Here is a 21,022-nt window from a genome sequence, read left to right as displayed (position 1 = left end):
ATATTAAACGGCCATTGTTTCAAAACATTTTTTGATTGTTTGTTAAAATATGTAATTCTCTGACAGTCAGTTTTTTTTCTGATTTATGCAATTTCATTTACAATGTATGATGTAAGTTGAAGACATGTTTGGTATTGTATCTTAATAAAACAACAACAACAACAAATTCTCACCCTGTAACTACGATCATTTATTTAAGTATAACATCTTGTATTCACTTAGTGAATTATATATTTTGATAAAACACTGCTGCAACACAACAGTCCTCCGCCCCTCTTACTGAGATAACACAAGAACACGTTTGATATAGTTTTAAGAAAATAAAGAGATGAATTCTTGTGTTATTAAATGTATTAGCTGAATATAACTTTAAACGACACTATAATAATTATATGGCTGTCAAAAATTGATGAAAAATTATGTCCCGCGAACCGGATTCGAACCAGTGACCTAAGGATGACAGAAAACCACTACAGTCCTCCGCTCTACCAACTGAGCTATCACGGGATGATAGTTGTTTTATATAATAAATTATATTTACATATATTTTAACAGTTATGATATATATATTATTAAAAAAATGTAATGATGCAATATTGTGTAATTTTATGTGCATTGTAAAGTAAATTGAGAAAGAACATTTTTTTGTGTTCTTAAAAATAGCATTAAATCTGTGATAATTGTTTTAGAATTTTAATAATTTCTTTTCTTCAATACAGTGTATTTACATAATATGCTAATATATCTTATTCATTTAACTTAGTATGAATCTATTCATACTATCTCCGTAATGATCTTAATATAGACTTGTATGCGGATGTCTCTACACTTTACCAATCCGGTGACTGTTTATTGGAAATACAAGATAATTTACAAAAAGATTTAAATTATATAAATCCTTAATGATATGTCTATGCACACAATAAAAACAAATGCATGATAATTAGTCCTTCAAAAAAGGTGAAGAATTGTAATCCTCTCCTACTGAAAGTAAATGATACAACACTTGAAAATGTTACAGTTCAAAAGTTATTGGGCATTTATGTAGATTATACATAAAACTAGCATTATCAAATAGACTCTGTTTGCAAAAAAACTAAATACAAAAATTGCCCTCTTCAAGCATATCATTTTTTACCTTACTGACGAAGTAAAAAAGATATATTACAACGCGTACATTCTTCCTGTGCTTGATTATTGTTGTACGGTATGGGGAAAGGACACGTACTCATACTTCAATAAAGTAAACTCAATTCAAAAAAGAGCTGCAAAAAGTATACTTAGTAGACGGATACGTTCACCAATATTATTTCTTTTTAATAAACTTAAATGGCTGAAATTCAATTTTAGAGTGAAATACCACACAGCAATTATGGTGTATAAATCTTTAAACAATCTGGCACCGTTATATATGAGTGAAATTATTAGTTTCTCTCACAATGAATTACATAATTAACGCTCAATCGCTCATAAAGATCTTGTTCTGAAAAGTATACCTCATACAAATTATTTAAAGGATTCTTTTTCTTATTTCAGTATTGACGTTTGGAATAAATTACCTATTACTATCAAACAATGTTCGACTTTACAATCTTTCAGAAACAACTGTAAAATTTATTTTCAAAGTTTACAGATAGATACATGATGAAAATTGATCACTTTATATTCTAATTGTTGTAAATGTTGATATCATGATGTTTTTTTTATCTCGTGGTACGAAAATTATCATATTTCATTCATAATGCCGCGACTCATGAAACATTTATTTTCTTTCCACTCGCTGCAAATAAATCCACAATTTTATAGAAAAAAAACTTGAATATATCCTCTATATATTTTTGTGTTTAACAAAATAAAAAACAACAAAAACCAACAGAACACTGTCCATGTGTTCTTAAAGATTGCACTTATTATACAATAATTATTATCTAATTTTAACAGAAGTTCCGGAAACGGCTTCGAATATGTGACCTAAGGATAAATGCAATGCCATCGGTAACTGTCTTCCGCTCTACTAAATGTGCTATCAAAAAATACAATTTAATGAAGTTTTCAGACTTTTTTTTGCCTTTAATGTTGAAAAGAATTGCCATGAATTAAGAGTAAAAGTGAAGTGTTCGTTTTCTGAAAATATATTAAACGGCCATTGTTTCAAAACATTCTTTGATTGTTTGTTAAAATATGTAATTCTCTGACAGTCAGTTTATTTTCTGATTTATGCAATTTCATTTACAATATATGATGTAAGTTGAAGACATGTTTGGTATTGTATCTTAATAAAACAACAACAACAACAAATTCTCACCCTGTAACTACGATCATTTATTTAAGTATAACATCTTGTATTCACTTAGTGAATTATATATTTTGATAAAACACTGCTGCAACACAACAGTCCTCCGCCCCTCTTACTGAGATAACACAAGAACACGTTTGATATAGTTTTAAGAAAATAAAGAGATGAATTTTTGTGTTATTAAATGTATTAGCTGAATATAACTTTAAACGACACTATAATAATTATATGGCTGTCAAAAATTGATGAAAAATTATGTCCCGCGAACCGGATTCGAACCAGTGACCTAAGTGACCTAAGGATGACAGAATAACCACTACAGTCCTCCGCTCTACCAACTGAGCTATCACGGGATGATAGTTGTTTTATATAATAAATTATATTTACATATATTTTAACAGTTATGATATATATATTATTGAAAAAATGTAATGATGCAATTTTGTGTAATTTTATGTGCATTGTGAAGTAAATTGAGAAAGAACATTTTTTTGTGTTCTTAAAAATAGCACTAAATCTGTGATAATTGATTTAGAATTTTAATAATTTCTTTTCTTCAATACAGTGTATTTACATAATATGCTAATATATCTTATTCATTTAACTTAGTATGAATCTATTCTTACTATCTCCGTAATGATCTTAATATAGACTTGTATGCGGATGTCTCTACACTTTACCAATCCGGTGACTGTTTATTGGAAATACAAGATAATTTACAAAAAGATTTAAATTATATAAATCCTTAATGATATGTCTATGCACACAATAAAAACAAATGCATGATAATTAGTCCTTCAAAAAAGGTGAAGAATGTAATCCTCTCCTACTGAAAGTAAATGATACAACACTTGAAAATGTTACAGTTCAAAAGTTATTGGGCATTTATGTAGATTATACATAAAACTAGCATTATCAAATAGACTCTGTTTGCAAAAAAACTAAATACAAAAATTGCCCTCTTCAAGCATATCATTTTTTACCTTACTGACGAAGTAAAAAAGATATATTACAACGCGTACATTCTTCCTGTGCTTGATTATTGTTGTACGGTATGGGGAAAGGACACGTACTCATACTTCAATAAAGTAAACTCAATTCAAAAAAGAGCTGCAAAAAGTATACTTAGTAGACGGATACGTTCACCAATATTATTTCTTTTTAATAAACTTAAATGGCTGAAATTCAATTTTAGAGTGAAATACCACACAGCAATTATGGTGTATAAATCTTTAAACAATCTGGCACCGTTATATATGAGTGAAATTATTAGTTTCTCTCACAATGAATTACATAATTAACGCTCAATCGCTCATAAAGATCTTGTTCTGAAAAGTATACCTCATACAAATTATTTAAAGGATTCTTTTTCTTATTTCAGTATTGACGTTTGGAATAAATTACCTATTACTATCAAACAATGTTCGACTTTACAATCTTTCAGAAACAACTGTAAAATTTATTTTCAAAGTTTACAGATAGATACATGATGAAAATTGATCACTTTATATTCTAATTGTTGTAAATGTTGATATCATGATGTTTTTTTTTATCTCGTGGTACGAAAATTATCATATTTCATTCATAATGCCGCGACTCATGAAACATTTATTTTCTTTCCACTCGCTGCAAATAAATCCACAATTTTATAGAAAAAAACTTGAATATATCCTCTATATATTTTTGTGTTTAACAAAATAAAAAACAACAAAAACCAACAGAACACTGTTCATGTGTTCTTAAAGATTGCACTTATTATACAATAATTATTATCTAATTTTAACAGAAGTTCCGGAAACGGATTCGAACATGTGACCTAAGGATAAATGCAATGCCATCGGTAACAGTCTTCCGCTCTACTAAATGTGCTATCAAAAAATACAATTTAATGAAGTTTTCAGACATTTTTTTGCCTTTAATGTTGAAAAGAATTGCCATGAATTAAGAGTAAAAGTGAAGTGTTCGTTTTCTGAAAATATATTAAACGGCCATTGTTTCAAAACATTCTTTGATTGTTTGTTAAAATATGTAATTCTCTGACAGTCAGTTTATTTTCTGATTTATGTAATTTCATTTACAATATATGATGTAAGTTGAAGACATGTTTGGTATTGTATCTTAATAAAACAACAACAACAACAAATTCTCACCCTGTAACTACGATCATTTATTTAAGTATAACATCTTGTATTCACTTAGTGAATTATATATTTTGATAAAACACTGCTGCAACACAACAGTCCTCCGCCCCTCTTACTGAGATAACACAAGAACACGTTTGATATAGTTTTAAGAAAATAAAGAGATGAATTTTTGTGTTATTAAATGTATTAGCTGAATATAACTTTAAACGACACTATAATAATTATATGGCTGTCAAAAATTGATGAAAAATTATGTCCCGCGAACCGGATTCGAACCAGTGACCTAAGGATGACAGAATAACCACTACAGTCCTCCGCTCTACCAACTGAGCTATCACGGGATGATAGTTGTTTTATATAATAAATTATATTTACATATATTTTAACAGTTATGATATATATATTATTGAAAAAATGTAATGATGCAATTTTGTGTAATTTTATGTGCATTGTGAAGTAAATTGAGAAAGAACATTTTTTTGTGTTCTTAAAAATAGCACTAAATCTGTGATAATTGATTTAGAATTTTAATAATTTCTTTTCTTCAATACAGTGTATTTACATAATATGCTAATATATCTTATTCATTTAACTTAGTATGAATCTATTCTTACTATCTCCGTAATGATCTTAATATAGACTTGTATGCGGATGTCTCTACACTTTACCAATCCGGTGACTGTTTATTGGAAATACAAGATAATTTACAAAAAGATTTAAATTATATAAATCCTTAATGATATGTCTATGCACACAATAAAAACAAATGCATGATAATTGGTCCTTCAAAAAAGGTGAAGAAATGTAATCCTCTCCTACTGAAAGTAAATGATACAACACTTGAAAATGTTACAGTTCAAAAGTTATTGGGCATTTATGTAGATTATACATTAAACTAGCATTATCAAATAGACTCTGTTTGCAAAAAAACTAAATACAAAAATTGCCCTCTTCAAGCATATCATTTTTTACCTTACTGACGAAGTAAAAAAGATATATTACAACGCGTACTTCCTTCCTGTGCTTGATTATTGTTGTACGGTATGGGGAAAGGACACGTACTCATACTTCAATAAAGTAAACTCAATTCAAAAAAGAGCTGCAAAAAGTATACTTAGTAGACGGATACGTTCACCAATATTATTTCTTTTTAATAAACTTAAATGGCTGAAATTCAATTTTAGAGTGAAATACCACACAGCAATTATGGTGTATAAATCTTTAAACAATCTGGCACCGTTATATATGAGTGAAATTATTAGTTTCTCTCACAATGAATTACATAATTAACGCTCAATCGCTCATAAAGATCTTGTTCTGAAAAGTATACCTCATACAAATTATTTAAAGGATTCTTTTTCTTATTTCAGTATAGACGTTTGGAATAAATTACCTATTACTATCAAACAATGTTCGACTTTACAATCTTTCAGAAACAACTGTAAAATTTATTTTCAAAGTTTACAGATAGATACATGATGAAAATTGATCACTTTATATTCTAATTGTTGTAAATGTTGATATCATGATGTTTTTATCTCGTGGTACGAAAATTATCATATTTCATTCATAATGCCGCGACTCATGAAACATTTATTTTCTTTCCACTCGCTGCAAATAAATCCACAATTTTATAGAAAAAAACTTGAATATATCCTCTATATATTTTTGTGTTTAACAAAATAAAAAACAACAAAAACCAACAGAACACTGTTCATGTGTTCTTAAAGATTGCACTTATTATACAATAATTATTATCTAATTTTTACAGAAGTTCCGGAAACGGATTCGAACATGTGACCTAAGGATAAATGCAATGCCATCGGTAACAGTCTTCCGCTCTACTAAATGTGCTATCAAAAAATACAATTTAATAAAGTTTTCAGACATTTTTTTGCCTTTAATGTTGAAAAGAATGGCCATGAACTAAGAGTAAAAGTGAAGTGTTCGTTTTCTGAAAATATATTAAACGGCCATTGTTTCAAAACATTTTTTGATTGTTTGTTAAAATATGTAATTCTCTGACAGTCAGTTTATTTTCTGATTTATGCAATTTCATTTACAATATATGATGTAAGTTGAAGACATGTTTGGTATTGTATCTTAATAAAACAACAACAACAACAAATTCTCACCCTGTAACTACGATCATTTATTTAAGTATAACATCTTGTATTCACTTAGTGAATTATATATTTTGATAAAACACTGCTGCAACACAACAGTCCTCCGCCCCTCTTACTGAGATAACACAAGAACACGTTTGATATAGTTTTAAGAAAATAAAGAGATGAATTCTTGTGTTATTAAATGTATTAGCTGAATATAACTTTAAACGACACTATAATAATTATATAGCTGTCAAAAATTGATGAAAAATTATGTCCCGCGAACCGGATTCGAACCAGTGACCTAAGGATGACAGAATAACCACTACAGTCCTCCGCTCTACCAACTGAGCTATCACGGGATGATAGTTGTTTTATATAATAAATTTAATTTAGATATATTTTAACAGTTATGATATATATATAATTAAAAAAATGTAATGATGCAATATTGTGTAATTTTATGTGCATTGAAAAGTAAATTGAGAAAGAACATTTTTTTTGTGTTCTTAAAAATAGAACTAAATCTGTGATAATTGTTTTAGAATTTTAATAATTTCTTTTCTTCAATACAGTGTATTTACATAATATGCAATTTATCTTATTCATTTAACTTAGTATGAATCTATTCTTACTATCTCCGTAATGATCTTAATATAGATTTGTATGCGGATGACTCTACATTTTACCTATCCGGTGACTGTTTATTTGAAATACAAGATAATTTACAAAAAGATTTAAATTATATAAATAATTTGTGTATCCTTAATAATATGTCTTTGCACCCAATAAAACAAAATGCATGATAATTGGTTCTTCAAAAAAGGTGAAGAAATGTTATCCTCTCCTACTGAAAGTAAATGATACAACACTTGAAAATGTTACAGTTCAAAAGTTATTAGACATTTATGTAGATTATACATTAAACTAGCATTATCAAATAGACTCTGTTTGCAAAAAAAAACTAAATACAAAAATTGCCCTCTTCAAGCATATCATTTTTTACCTTACTGACGAAGTAAAAAAGATATATTACAACGCGTACATTCTTCCTGTGCTTGATTATTGTTGTATGGTATGGGCAAAGGACACATACTCATACTTCAATAAAGTAAACTCAATTCAAAAAAGAGCTGCAAAAAAATAAACTTAATAGACGGATACGTTCACCAATATTAGATCTTTTTAATAAACGTAAATGGCTGAAATTCAATTTCAGAGTGAAATACCACACAACAATTATGGTGTATAAATCTTTCAACAATCTTGCACTGTTATAATTATATGAGTGAAATTATTAGTTTCTCTCACAATGAATTACATAATTAACGCTCAATCGCTCATAAAGATCTTGTTCTGAAAAGTATACCTCATACAAATTATTTAAAGGATTCTTTTTCTTATTTCAGTATTGACGTTTGGAATAAATTACCTATTACTATCAAACAATGTTCAACTTTACAATCTTTCAGAAACAACTTTAAAATTTATTTTCAAAGTTTACAAATAGATACATGATGAAAATTGATCACTTTATATTTTAATTGTTGTAAATGTTGATATCATGATGTTTTTATCTCGTGGTACGAAAATTATCATATTTCATTCATAATGCAGCGACTCATGAACATTTATTTTCGTTCCTCTCGCTGAAAATAAATTCACAATTTTATAGAAAAAAAACAACTTGATTATATCCTCTATATATTTATGTGTTTAACAAAATAAAAAACAACAAAAACCAACATAACACTGTTCATGTGTTCTTAAAGATTGCACTTATTATACAATAATTATTATCTAATTTTAACAGAAGTTCCGGAAACGGATTCGAACATGAGACCTTAGGATAAATGCGATGCCATCGGTAACAGTCTTCCGCTCTACTAAATGTGTTATCAAAAAAAAACAACAACAATTTAATGAAGTTTTCAGACATTTTTTTGCGTTTACTGTTGAAAAGAATGGCCATGAATCAAGAGTAAACGTGAAATGTTCGTTTTCTGAAAATATATTAAACGGCCATTGTTTCAAAACATTTTTTTGATTGTTTGTTAAAATATGTAATTCTTTGACAGTCAGTTTATAAAGTAATTAATGTTTCTGATTTAGACAATTTCATTTACAATGCATGATGTAAGTTGAAGACATGTTTGGTATTGTATCTTAATAAAACAACAACAACAACAACAACAACAACAACAACAACAACAACAACAACAACAACAACAAATTCTCACCCTGTAACTACGATCATTTATTTAAGTATTCACTTAGTGAATTATATATTTTGATAAAACACTGATGCAACACAACAGTCCTCCGCCCCTCTTACTGAGATAACACAAGAACACGTTTGATATAGTTTTAAGAAAATAAAGAGATGAATTCTTTGTGTCATTAAATGTATTAGCTGAACAATGTCATTTAGCAATGTACCTAAAAGAAGCTTTTAAACATAGAAATTATATAAATATGGTTGTACAAGAATGTCACATTCAAATTGTATTTTATGGAGTCCGTTATACCATGTTTATTAACTATGATAAGTTGTGTTGTAATATACTTTCACTCTCCTGTTATTTGTAGATCAGTTTATATGAAAACAAAAGTTTTATTGATTTGTAACGCTTTAATCATGTGCAGAATATTTAGTTGTTATATATATGTGTTGAAGATTATGTACTATGTACAAGTCTGAATAAAGATATGTTCTGTTCTGTTCTTAATAATATGTCTTTGCACCCAATAAAACAAAATGCATGATAATTGGTTCTACAAAAAAGGTGAAGAAATGAAATCCTCTCCTACTGAAAGTAAATGATACATCTCTGGAAAATGTTACAGTTCAACAGTTATTGGGCATTTATGTAGATAATACATTAAGCTAGCATTATCAAATAGACTCTGTTTGCAAAAAACTAAATACAAAAAATTGCCCTCTTCAAGCATATCATTTTTTACCTTACTGACGAAGTAAAAAAGATATAATACAACGCGTACTTCCTTCCTGTGCTTGAATTATTGTTGTACGGCATAGGGAAAGGACACATACTCATACATCAATAAAGTAACCTCAATTCAAAAAAGAGCTGTAAAAATTATACTTAATAGACCGACACGTTCACCAACATTAGATCTTTTTTAATAAACTTAAATGGCTGAAATTCAATTTCAGAGTGAAATACCACACAACAATTATGGTGTATAAATCTTTAAACAATCTGGCACCGTTATATATAAGTGAAATTATTAGTTTCTCTCACAATGAATTACATAATTTACGCTCAATCGCTCATAAAGATCTTGTTCTGAAAAGTATACCTCATACAATTTTTTTAAAAGATTCTTTTTCTTATTTCAGTATTGATGTTTGGAATAAATTACCTATTACTACCAAACAATGTTCGACTTTACAATCTTTCAAAAACAACTGTAAAATTTATTTTCTAAGTTTACAGATAGATACATGATGAAAATTGACCACTTTATATTTTAATTGTTGTAAATGTTGATATCATGATGTTTTTATCCTTTTTTAATCATTACGAATTTATTTATAATTACTATAATTAATGTGATTGTCAGTTGGATGAATGATTAAAAAAATCTAACATTTACATTCATATATATATATTTTTTTCCATATACCCAAAAGATTTTAAATATTTGTATAGATCGACATTTTTTTCTTTGTTATTGTTTAATCAGAAGGCCATACTGAAAATAAATATACTTCTTACTGTGAACTTTGTATGTTACCTTCTATAAATAAAGAATATTATTTTGTATTATTATTATTATTATTATTATTATTATTATTATTATTATTATTATTATTATTATTATTATTATGTCATTTTCACCTCTGTCTTTTTACAAGGTCATATTATCAACATTTTTATGTTGAAAAAAATCTTTACATAAATTATGAAACAGCGAACTTATTTTAACTATTAACTCTACTTTCAGCTCTGGATTAAAACTTTTCATTTTCATCTTTCTTACATCATATAACATTTCGAAGATATCTACGTAAAATCCTCTAAATATACAGTAATGAATAAATGAATTACATGTTTGTCAGTATAAGTTAATCAGATTCGAGCCAGTGGCATTAAGGTGACAGAATTTTGGTCATTCGCTTTCGCAGTCTGATCAGGATCCATGTTGTTCGCTATCAGTTTCTCGACTTGTAATAGAGTTGGTAAGCGAACAGCATGGATCCTGATCAGACTGCGCGGAAGCGCAGGCTGGTCTGGATCCATGCTGGTCGCAAACCCATTATGTTGGTTTTGTCGTGTCGCGGCTCATATGTTTCAATCAGATGTTATCTACGTCAGCTGTAATAAAGTTCAACAAGTATTAATTTTTCCGGTCTATTTATTTTGGTATATTAATATGCCAAATATGGACGCTACACGAGATAAATATGAGACACAATTTTGTGAATCACTGTTACTACTTGTAACTATGAATAGAGTTAATCGGATTCAAACCAGTGTCAAAAGACGAACCACACCAGCTTCCTCTCTGAGTTATCACGGGAACACGCCATAATTAATAAACTAATTGTATTTTTGAATGAAATGATGCAATCTTGCAAACTTAAGCGTAAAATGTTAGCTGAAAGGAACTCGACGGGACTGGAAATAATGTTCCGATATTAATATTGCATTTGATGTTGGTCTAGTGCAATATTTCAGATCACCAGCTCGTTTTTCCAGGATAATTTGAGCCGCATCACGACAAAACCAACATAGTGCGTTTGCGACCAGCATAGATCCAGACCAGCCTGCGCATCTGCGCAGTCTGATTAGTATCAATGCTGTTCGCTTGCTAACCCTTTTACAAGTAGAGAAAATAATAGCGAACAGCTCGGATCCTGATCAGACTGCGCGGATGCGCAGGCTGTTCTTGATCAAAATGCACTATGTTGGTTTTGTCGTGACGCGGTTCATTTATCCTATACATGTAAATGTGAAAAGCACGAACTTAAAGTGACTTAAAAATGACTGGTTTAGAATAACACATAAATACGATTTTCAATTAATTTCTGTGTAAATTTTATATTAATCTTTTGCATATCTATCTGTTTAAGTACCTCAGCTGATCTATTTAAGAAATTAAAATTGTATGTTTTTAGGCTTTTGGACCTCAGTTGAGTTTCATTAACCACAATCATTTTTATATTAGAAATATTAATTTAACAGGGAAAACGTCTTTAAATGTACAAGTGTTCGGTGACACTTTACTTTTGATAATCATTTTCAAATTTAAGAAAAGTACCGCAAAATGTTTCAAATCAGTGTGATGATAAAAATGGAATTTGCTAAGATGCTGGAAGGATGATTTTTTTCTTTCACGTACAGATGCACTTTGAAAGAAAATGTAAAATGACTGATACGGTAAATTCACCCCCCCCCCTGCCACCAATAAAAGAGAAAAAACAACAGCCTTTGTTTTACGTTGCATTTCATCCAGCTTTTTATCATTTACTTCCACCGCCGTACAAATATTCCCCTATCATTTCTCATTAAAAAAAAAACAACAAAATATTCGCATACATTGGAAAGTACATCTGTAATTTTTCATGCTATGTTTTTTAAAACAATGGTCGACGAATTTTTAAAATATATATATTTTTGTCTAACAGAGTGTTGTTATATTTTTTCGGGATCATTGATGCCAGCACTATTAAGTGTTGAGAATTGAGAACCTCTAAAGCCGGTGCTAGGGAGCGTAAGGAATTTTGCACTAATTCATTATCCCTCATGTACAGACTCTGAAATTTTCATGTAATTTTGCTGTGATTAATGCTTCCGAGGGACCACTTTGTTTCGAGATTGTTAAAGTTTCCATATTTAATACAGGTCTGTCGGTTAACAAGACACAACTTCAAACATGGAGCTAAATATATCTGTGCTTCAAATGAGAAGAAGTAATTCTATGTAAATGGATTTTCGAAAATAACTTTAATTGGAAGACAAATGTTTTCTAAAACCAAATATGAATTAAATGACACTGCATTCATAGCTGTTCAGTTGCATGCGTAGAAAATATAAAATAAAGGAATGACTTTGCATCTGTATGATACGTCTGGAGGTGAGTAAAACGAAACTTGTAACTTTAGAGAAGAAAGCCTGTATATCTAAAATCACTTTTGATGTAATGTACTATTTGCTATATATTATAGATTTCCGATTAGAGGACATAGAAATAGTGCTGATTTCGATAAAAATACATTTTAAATTATTGGTTATTTTTCTTTTTAAATGCTATTTTATTTGATTGAAAACACAGATAATCTTAAGTTGGATCTACTTTGTTACAAATACTGACATATAAAAATTGCAATTTATGACAACTTTTAAAAGCTCGAACAAAAACTTATTTATTTTAAATGTTGTTGCATAAAAAATTGACCACTGATATGTTCTTACTTCACACCTAGAGGTGACGACCACGCACGTCCCCGGTGAGAAGGGACATTTTATTCTCACACAATTTTATTTTAAAGTGATCAAAAGCACAAGATTGATATTTCAGATAAGATCTATCAATTGATACAAATTGTAATTAGATATTTGAATTATACCACGAAAGTATTTGATAAGCGGGGTTTTATCGGGTTTTATATCGTAGTTGCATGACAAATAGCTTATAACCTGTATTTACACCTAGACCCATTGTCGGCATGTTACGCTACCATCCCGGTAATTGAGCCACATTCGTACCTCGTACCGCCCGAAACTCTCTCAGTCAGGAATTTAAGTACAAGGCATTATCATCTAAACAACTTCAATATTGATACAGCTAAAATTAACTTAAAATAAACAACACAAATATAGTTTCAGGGAGAAAGCAAAAAAGTCATTAACGACTATGTCTACAATCAATATAGGCGAGATAGTGGTTTACGGACTTCGAACAAATTAAAATAACTTGCGTAAATGTGGGAACGTAAAGTGCTCTAAAAGGAGTCAAAAAGTTATCAATTTGCCACTTATCTGATTGAAAAATAGAAATTATTAGTACATGGTTACTTACTATCAAACTATTTAATCTGATGACCCTCTAAATGGGTAATTTATAGGTCCATTTTATAATGGCAAGGGTTAAAATGAACTTGTATTACTTGTATGTAGGCTGCTGAACTCGAGAGTATTTGTGAATCACCGTTAGTTTGTTATAATGAAAGTCGTTCAGCATTATTTTCTTGCTGCGTTTGAAGTATTTTAGTTCTTTCAATTTCACATTTTCTTAACCTGAAATTGTCTTGTACAGTTCCGTTTATTGCTTTTTCGCTTAGGATTTGAACTAAAACATATTTTGTTTCCATTTAATGGCACATTTTACTGAAGTAAATTAATATTTAAAGGGCAAGCAACGAATTCACGACATGAGAGATGCTTATTAATTGATGAAAATAGCATTGAATGTGAAATAATTTGTGATAAAGCTAGGAAAATGTTAACAACATTAAGTACATATAGTATTTTGACTTCCAAAATATTAAAACACTATATATAACTGTTTTTATTACCGGAACTCAAAAGTTGCAAACGATGGGTTCGGTATATGCAAACTGAGCATTGTATATCAGAAACTGAAATAGGACAACAGAAGTAAAAGGCTTTTGAAAAACAAAATTGAAGGAATTTTTTAGGCTTAATGGACCTTTAAGAAACGAGCCAATATGCTTTTTATTCTATATAAACATAATATCAACATCAAATATTAAGGTATAAAAAACCCATAATATAGTTGAGATGCCAACATTTAATAAAATATATATGCTGATTATATTTGCTACACACCTCCAGATGTCATGACAATCTGTTACAGAACATGGTGGTGTTACATTAAGAGATTTGAAATCTAAATAGCCGTTATCGAAACAATAAATACTTAATTGCTGGTGTTGATAATATTGAAAATCGCAATATTGTTGATTTTGTTTGTATTTCATATAGTGATGATCTTATCCAATTTCTTCTTGTCACAAATATGTGCATCTTAAATAGCAATTTTATACACAAGAAACGATTCTTCCTATTTATCGGTCATGTATACTATCGCATAGTCAGTCGCGAATATAATTCTTTTCTCCAAATTATAAAGATGTATATTTTTTTAGTTTAAACAATACATATTCCGTTAATTGCATAGTATTCATACATATATAAACAAACCACACTACAATTGAGAAGGAAGTCGATGACTTTTGTAAATCATTCCCTGTAAAGATGCAGCAAGGCAGTAACAAAAGATAATCAAATTTTACTAACTGTATATTACAACTGTAATTTCAAGAGAAAATGAATAAATAAAACACTAAAAATGCCAACAACAACAAAAACAGACCTATCAGATATTTAAAATTGTAAGAATATCGAAAAACGCATTATTTTAATTAGGGACCATGTCATACGCCGCTTTTCATAGAATGACACAAAACTGACATTCAATGCTAACCATCGTACGAACACAACTGTGCATATTTCTAGTTCCAACCTTTGCCATTGTCATTTATAAACGTTGAATATTGCTTAAGCCGGTGCTAGGGTGCATATAGGGCGTTTTGCACTTACCACTACCTCAAATAAACTGAGCCTGCAACAATGTTTAGTGTTCCTTTAGAAATCCATTTGTAATTTTTGAGTAGCAAATATAAAACGGGAAAAGCAAGTGAGCACAAAAGAATTATACCACACCAAGTTATGTTTGATAATAAAGATATATAAGGTGATCTTACTACTGTTTTAAAATGAATGGAGACCAGTTTTTAGAAGTCAGTTGAATCTACATTGAAATCTCAGTTGACAGTATACATGTAGTTGTTAATTTAAGGACATTTTACTAGAATATTGAAATTAAATTGTAACTGATATTAAGTATGTTTTAGCTCAAAATTGGAGTACATTTCAAGTATCATTTATATACTGAATAAAATTTGATGATGTTTGAACTTGTAAATGTATTATATGATAGCATAAAGTTAATGTAAGTATAAAATGTATACTAAATTGTATGATATTAAAATGTGTTAATTAATGTTGTTAGTTAGTAAGGGAGAAAACTATACAATATAAGAAGACATTATGACTGTATGTTGTGTGGAGTTACCCACTTTAAATTAAGAATAAAAGTGGCTATAAATAAAAATATATTTTTAATATATTTTTGTTTTATTTCCCTCTTATGTATGTCTTATTTATTTGTATATGTGAAGTATGTATAGAAGTGACTATTATAAAAAAATAAAAGTGATATTTTATCTCAACACACACATTCTATCATTTTGAGAGCATCTTACGGAACGTCGGTGGTTTTACTCAGGTGCCCGTTCGTGCCTGAAATAATGCTCGGAAGGGCACCTGAGGTCTTTCACCACCAGTAAAGCTGGAACGTCGCCATATGACCCATACTGTGTCGGTGTGACGTAAATCCCAATCAACAAAAAAAAAATTGAGAGCATGAATATCGCAAGGGAGTCGCCTTGAAGTTTCCATGATAACCACGATATATGTGAAAAATATGTGAATATTTCTAAACGCCATTTTCATATTACAATGTTGAGTTCTGCTTATGTCATTCCTAGGGGACGTGGGCAGTTGTTCCGTCCATAAATATACCCTTTAAAATCGAGTGTAAAGCATATCCACTGTAATGAGCGACCTTCATTCTGACTTTTTATTAAATTTACAGTTTCTTTATTCTGACCTTAAAATTGGGTTCACTTAGAATATTTTCCCATTAAAATAAATAAATAAATAAAAAATGAAATAAATAAATAAATAAATAAAAAATAAATAAATAAATAAATAAATAAATAAATAAATAAATAAATAAGTTTCACTGGTCAATGTGAATTGATGATAATTATAATGTCGTCATACTAAATTTGTATGTCATTTTAACATCGGCAACTGATGTAAACTACAATTTAAACAGACGGCGACAGGGCGTTCATAGATTTAACGTCAAAATGTCGTCATCAGATCCAACAGAATTTCGGAGAATTCTAAATTTTTGTCAGCATCTGGGCTATACACCATCCGAAATCTTCAAAATGATAAAAATAGGAACATGCAAATGCCATTAGTCGTGAACTGGTTTTTAAATGTCAGAGACGATTAAGGACCGATAGAGAAACAATAGAAGGTGGCAGTGGGGGAGGTAGAAAGTAAAAAATTACGACGTCCGTGGTTACGTCAATTCAAGGCGTCTTGTAAGATGGCCGACGTCTGACCGTCCGGGAGCTGGCGAAGATGAGCTTCGGTTTACGGAATTTGAACATCCACATTAATTAATGATTAAATATGTCAAAGGTAGAGATGCATAAGTATTCATGTTAATGTAAAATTTATTTGATAATAGTTGACAACACGTATGTATCGAATATATAATTAATTAATCCAGATTATTTTATACGTATGCCGTTAAGGGATTTTAACATATAATATACAGCTTTTTCATATGTAAAAAAGCGTGATTTATATTTTACTTACAGAATCAAATTAGTAATAATTATTAATTATTGACAAGATGGTAACTTCATGTTAATTATCTAGATTTGTGTTTGTATATGTTACTTGTTTTCTACAAAAACATACATTCTTGATGTAGAAAAACTAGAAAATCTAACTTTAAAATATAATTTTTAAATAACTTAAAAACGGCCGAGTTATCACAAAAGTCTACGTATTTTCACATTCGGAACTGCCTCGGCTATTATCTATAATAAGAAGACTGACGGAAAGGGCCGAGTAGTTGCGATTGCGTATTTTCAGAGCATCGGACAACGTAAAGTTATTGTTCTTGAGCGCTGTATGCACTTCCTGTCATTGTACGAAGTTTTAAAACAATCGTTAAAATAATTTTATAGTTATGCTCCATTTAAAATTGGGATGAACGCACGGATGCACAGGCGCACGAATAGAGACAATATCTAATTTCCCCTTCGCTTTGGCGACGGGATAATTTAAAAACTCTTCAATTAATGCATATTGGTAAAAGGGAGATAACTACATCAATAATACAACGGTTACGGCATCTTAGTATCTTTCTATTTTGATGGTATAGAAATTCTGTTACATAGGTCATAATCTTGGTACAAGATTCTACTTCATAACAACTTATGTACACCACGTATATGTTAGTGTTCATCCGTGCTGTTCTACAGAAATTTGAAACTTCGACGGGAGCGATAGCGACAGGAGAATGTTTCTAATTTCTGTAGAACAGCTAAGGATGAACACTAACATATTTAGTGTCAAGCTTTATTTGGCCCTTGATTACGTCACTACGCGGTACTATGAAGCACTATGAAAAATAGAAGGCGACTATGAACGGATTTCAATATAGTATCGGCTTTTTTTCTTCTATGAAAATTAACACACATAATTTTTAAGAAATACAGCGTTATCATTGGATGACAAATAAAGCTGGACACTAAAATTACATTGAACATGGTCTTTCTATTGGAATAAATTGCATGTGTACAATTTTATATTGAATATAATTTATGCTATCTGTCAAGCTTTATTTGGCCCTTGATTACGTCACTACGCGGTACTATGAAAAATAGAAGGCGACTATGAACGGATTTCAATATAGTATCGACTTTTTTTCTTCTATGAAAATTAACACACATAATTTTTAAGAAATACAGCGTTATCATTGGATGACAAATAAAGCTGGACACTAAAATTACATTGAACATGGTCTTTCTATTGGAAAGCTAATTGTTTGAATGATTATTTTGTTTCTATATCAGCAATTGACTCCGCTAATGCAAATCTTCCAAACTTTAGTACTAAAACGAATGAAGTTTTACAATCTTAAGTTTTACAATCTTTTCAAATTCTTGAAATGGAAATTATTGATATATTATCGTCCCTTGTAATTAATAAGTCATCAGGCCCAGATGAAGTAAGTCATCGTATGCTAAAAGAATGTAAAACCTCTATTTGTAAGCCTCTTTGTTGTCTATTTAACCGTTCACTATCTGAAAGTATATATCCGGCCCCTTAGAAATCAGCTGTTGTCATGCCGCTTTTTAAAAAGGGTAATAAAAATATCCCCTCGAACTATAGACCGATTTCATTAATTAGTTGTACTGGAAAAATTATGGAAAGAGTTATGTTTAAACACATTTATAACCATTTACACGCAAATAAATTAATTTACGAAAATCAGTCTGGATTTTTGCCAGGGCATTCGACTGTGTATCAATTACTTGACATCTACCATCAAATTTGTTATTCTTTTGATAATAAAATCCCAACATGTATGGTTTTTTGTGACATTTCAAAAGCCTTCGATAGAGTATGGCACGAAGGACTTATATTCAAATTAAAACAATACGGAATTAATGGTCAGATTCTAAAATGGGTTAATAATTATCTAAGTAATCGAAATCAAAAGGTCTTTGTTGGTTCCTCCTATTCTGAAAGTAAACATATCACTGCTGGGGTCCCCCAAGGCTCTGTCCTTGGCCCCTTATTATTTTTAATTTATGTCAATGACATTGCCGATAATCTAATCAGTGTAACAAGACTTTTTGCAGATGATAGCTCTCTCGCAGTTTCCAGTTCTGATATTGTTTTTATGGAACGTACCCTTAATGAAGACTTAAATAAAATTACGGAATGGTCGAAACGTTGGCTAGTTAACTTTAATCCTAACAAAACAGAAGTTTTATTTTTCACACTTGGATCTGACGATAAGCCATCTCTCTACTTTGATAATGTTTCTCTTGATTATGTTAACAGTCATAAACACTTAGGTGTCACTTTTAGCACTGATGGTAAATGGCATGACCACATAAGCAATATATTAATTAATGTCTGCTTCCAAAGTTTTAGGATCTATGAGAGCATTAAAATACAAACTTAAACGAAAAACTTAAAATCAAATATACATTTCCTACATGAGACCAATCTTAGAATATGCGTCGATTGTCTGGGATGGATGCGCTGATTACGAGAAACACTCTCTTGAGAAACTTCAATATGAAGCGGCACGTATCGTCACTGGCCTAACAAGGTCTGTTTCTATTGAGCGTTTGCTTAATGAAATCGGTTGGGTATCATTGTCTGACAGACGAACTATTCAAAAACTCGTTACAGTGTATAAAGCTAAACAGGGCACCTTACCGGATTATTTATCAAACATTTTTTCCAGATACCGTTTCTAATAATGTACCTTATGTCTTAAGAAACAGAGATAATTATACAACTGTAGCACGTCGTACTCAAATTTTTACAAACTCATTTATTCCTTCAGCAACGTCATTATGGAATAACTTGGATACCGACATAAGAAATTCATCCTCCCTTAATATATTTAAATGCAAACTTAAACAGAAATACAAACCTCCGACAGTTCCTAATTTTTTCTGTATCGGGGATCGTCTACATTCGGTTCTACATGCTCAAATTCGTAACAAATGTAGCAATTTAAATGCTGATTTATTTATAAATCATTTAAGAGAAAATGCATCTTGTGAATGCGGTCATGCTTTCGAAGATGCTGAACATTTCTTTTTCAATTGCAGACGGTATACATCACAACGTATTCAACTTTTTAATGCTACTCGCATTTTTCATCCATTAAATACGTGTACTCTTCTTTTTGGTAAGATTACCTATTCCGAAGAAGACAATTCATTAATATTTTTAGAAGTTCAAAGATATATTAAGCATACGGAACGTTTTCGATAAAATCTGATTAATGCTGAAGATTTTTACGTTATGACTTCATGTCTTCATAGCGGGGGTACATACAAGCTTCCGTAGTACGTACGTTCTACAGAAATTAGAAACATTTTCCTGTCGCTATATCGCTCCCGTCAAAGTTTCTAACATATACATAGTATCGGCTTTTGTTCATCTACGAAAATAAACGCACAGAAATACAGCGTTTTCATTGTTTGGACACTAAGCAAGAAAAATGTCCGATATGTTTGCGTCTTAGAATTCCGTCCATAGTCGACTTCTATTTTTCATAGTACTTCATAGAACCGCATAGTGACGTAATAAAGTGAATGATAATGAGGCCAGATAAAGCTTGACACTAAATATGTTCGTATTCATCCGTGCTGTTCTACAGAAATTAGAAACATTCTCCTGTCGCTAACGGCACGATATACATAGTCTGCTATATTCTTTCATATGTTCGATAAGATATTTGTTAATTGAAATTACTGTCATTTCATCCATAACTATTTTCTACGGTGGCACAAAGGTGACATGTGTGTGTGTGTGTGTTTTTTTTATTTATCTCGTGCGCACGAGATACTGTGTCGTGGCCACGAGTTACTAAGTCATGGCCACGAGATAGTAAGGTCGAGGGAACGAGATACTATATAGTACAAGAATGGCCCTACTTCACCTGCCTGTAAAACGACCCAAGGTTGAAAAGCGTTTTTAAACGCTTTTCGCTCAAAAAGGACTGAGAATAGCACA

General features: G+C 30.3%; 4 non-coding genes across 4 annotated transcripts; all 4 read right to left on the bottom strand.

Moving 5' to 3' along the window:
• Nucleotides 1-422: 422 nt before the first annotated feature.
• On the bottom strand, nt 423-507 carry Trnay-gua (transfer RNA tyrosine (anticodon GUA)). Its single transcript is given in 2 exon segments — nt 423-458; nt 471-507. It is a non-coding gene; the product is annotated as a tRNA-Tyr (tRNA).
• Nucleotides 508-2,554: 2,047 nt separating this feature from the next.
• On the bottom strand, nt 2,555-2,649 carry Trnay-gua (transfer RNA tyrosine (anticodon GUA)). The gene is given in 2 exon segments: nt 2,555-2,599; nt 2,613-2,649. It is a non-coding gene; the product is annotated as a tRNA-Tyr (tRNA).
• Nucleotides 2,650-4,695: 2,046 nt separating this feature from the next.
• Trnay-gua (transfer RNA tyrosine (anticodon GUA)) lies at nt 4,696-4,781 on the bottom strand. Its single transcript is given in 2 exon segments — nt 4,696-4,731; nt 4,745-4,781. It is a non-coding gene; the product is annotated as a tRNA-Tyr (tRNA).
• Nucleotides 4,782-6,824: 2,043 nt separating this feature from the next.
• On the bottom strand, nt 6,825-6,910 carry Trnay-gua (transfer RNA tyrosine (anticodon GUA)). Its single transcript is given in 2 exon segments — nt 6,825-6,860; nt 6,874-6,910. It is a non-coding gene; the product is annotated as a tRNA-Tyr (tRNA).
• Between the last annotated feature and the right edge of the window lie 14,112 nt (nt 6,911-21,022).

The sequence above is a fragment of the Ruditapes philippinarum genome, unplaced genomic scaffold (assembly GCF_026571515.1).
Source record: "Ruditapes philippinarum isolate M1 unplaced genomic scaffold, ASM2657151v2 ctg2114_1_1_1_1, whole genome shotgun sequence".
NCBI lineage: Eukaryota > Metazoa > Mollusca > Bivalvia > Venerida > Veneridae > Ruditapes > Ruditapes philippinarum.
Note: the sequence above shows the minus strand (reverse complement) of the source record. Positions and strands in the feature narration are given on the sequence as shown.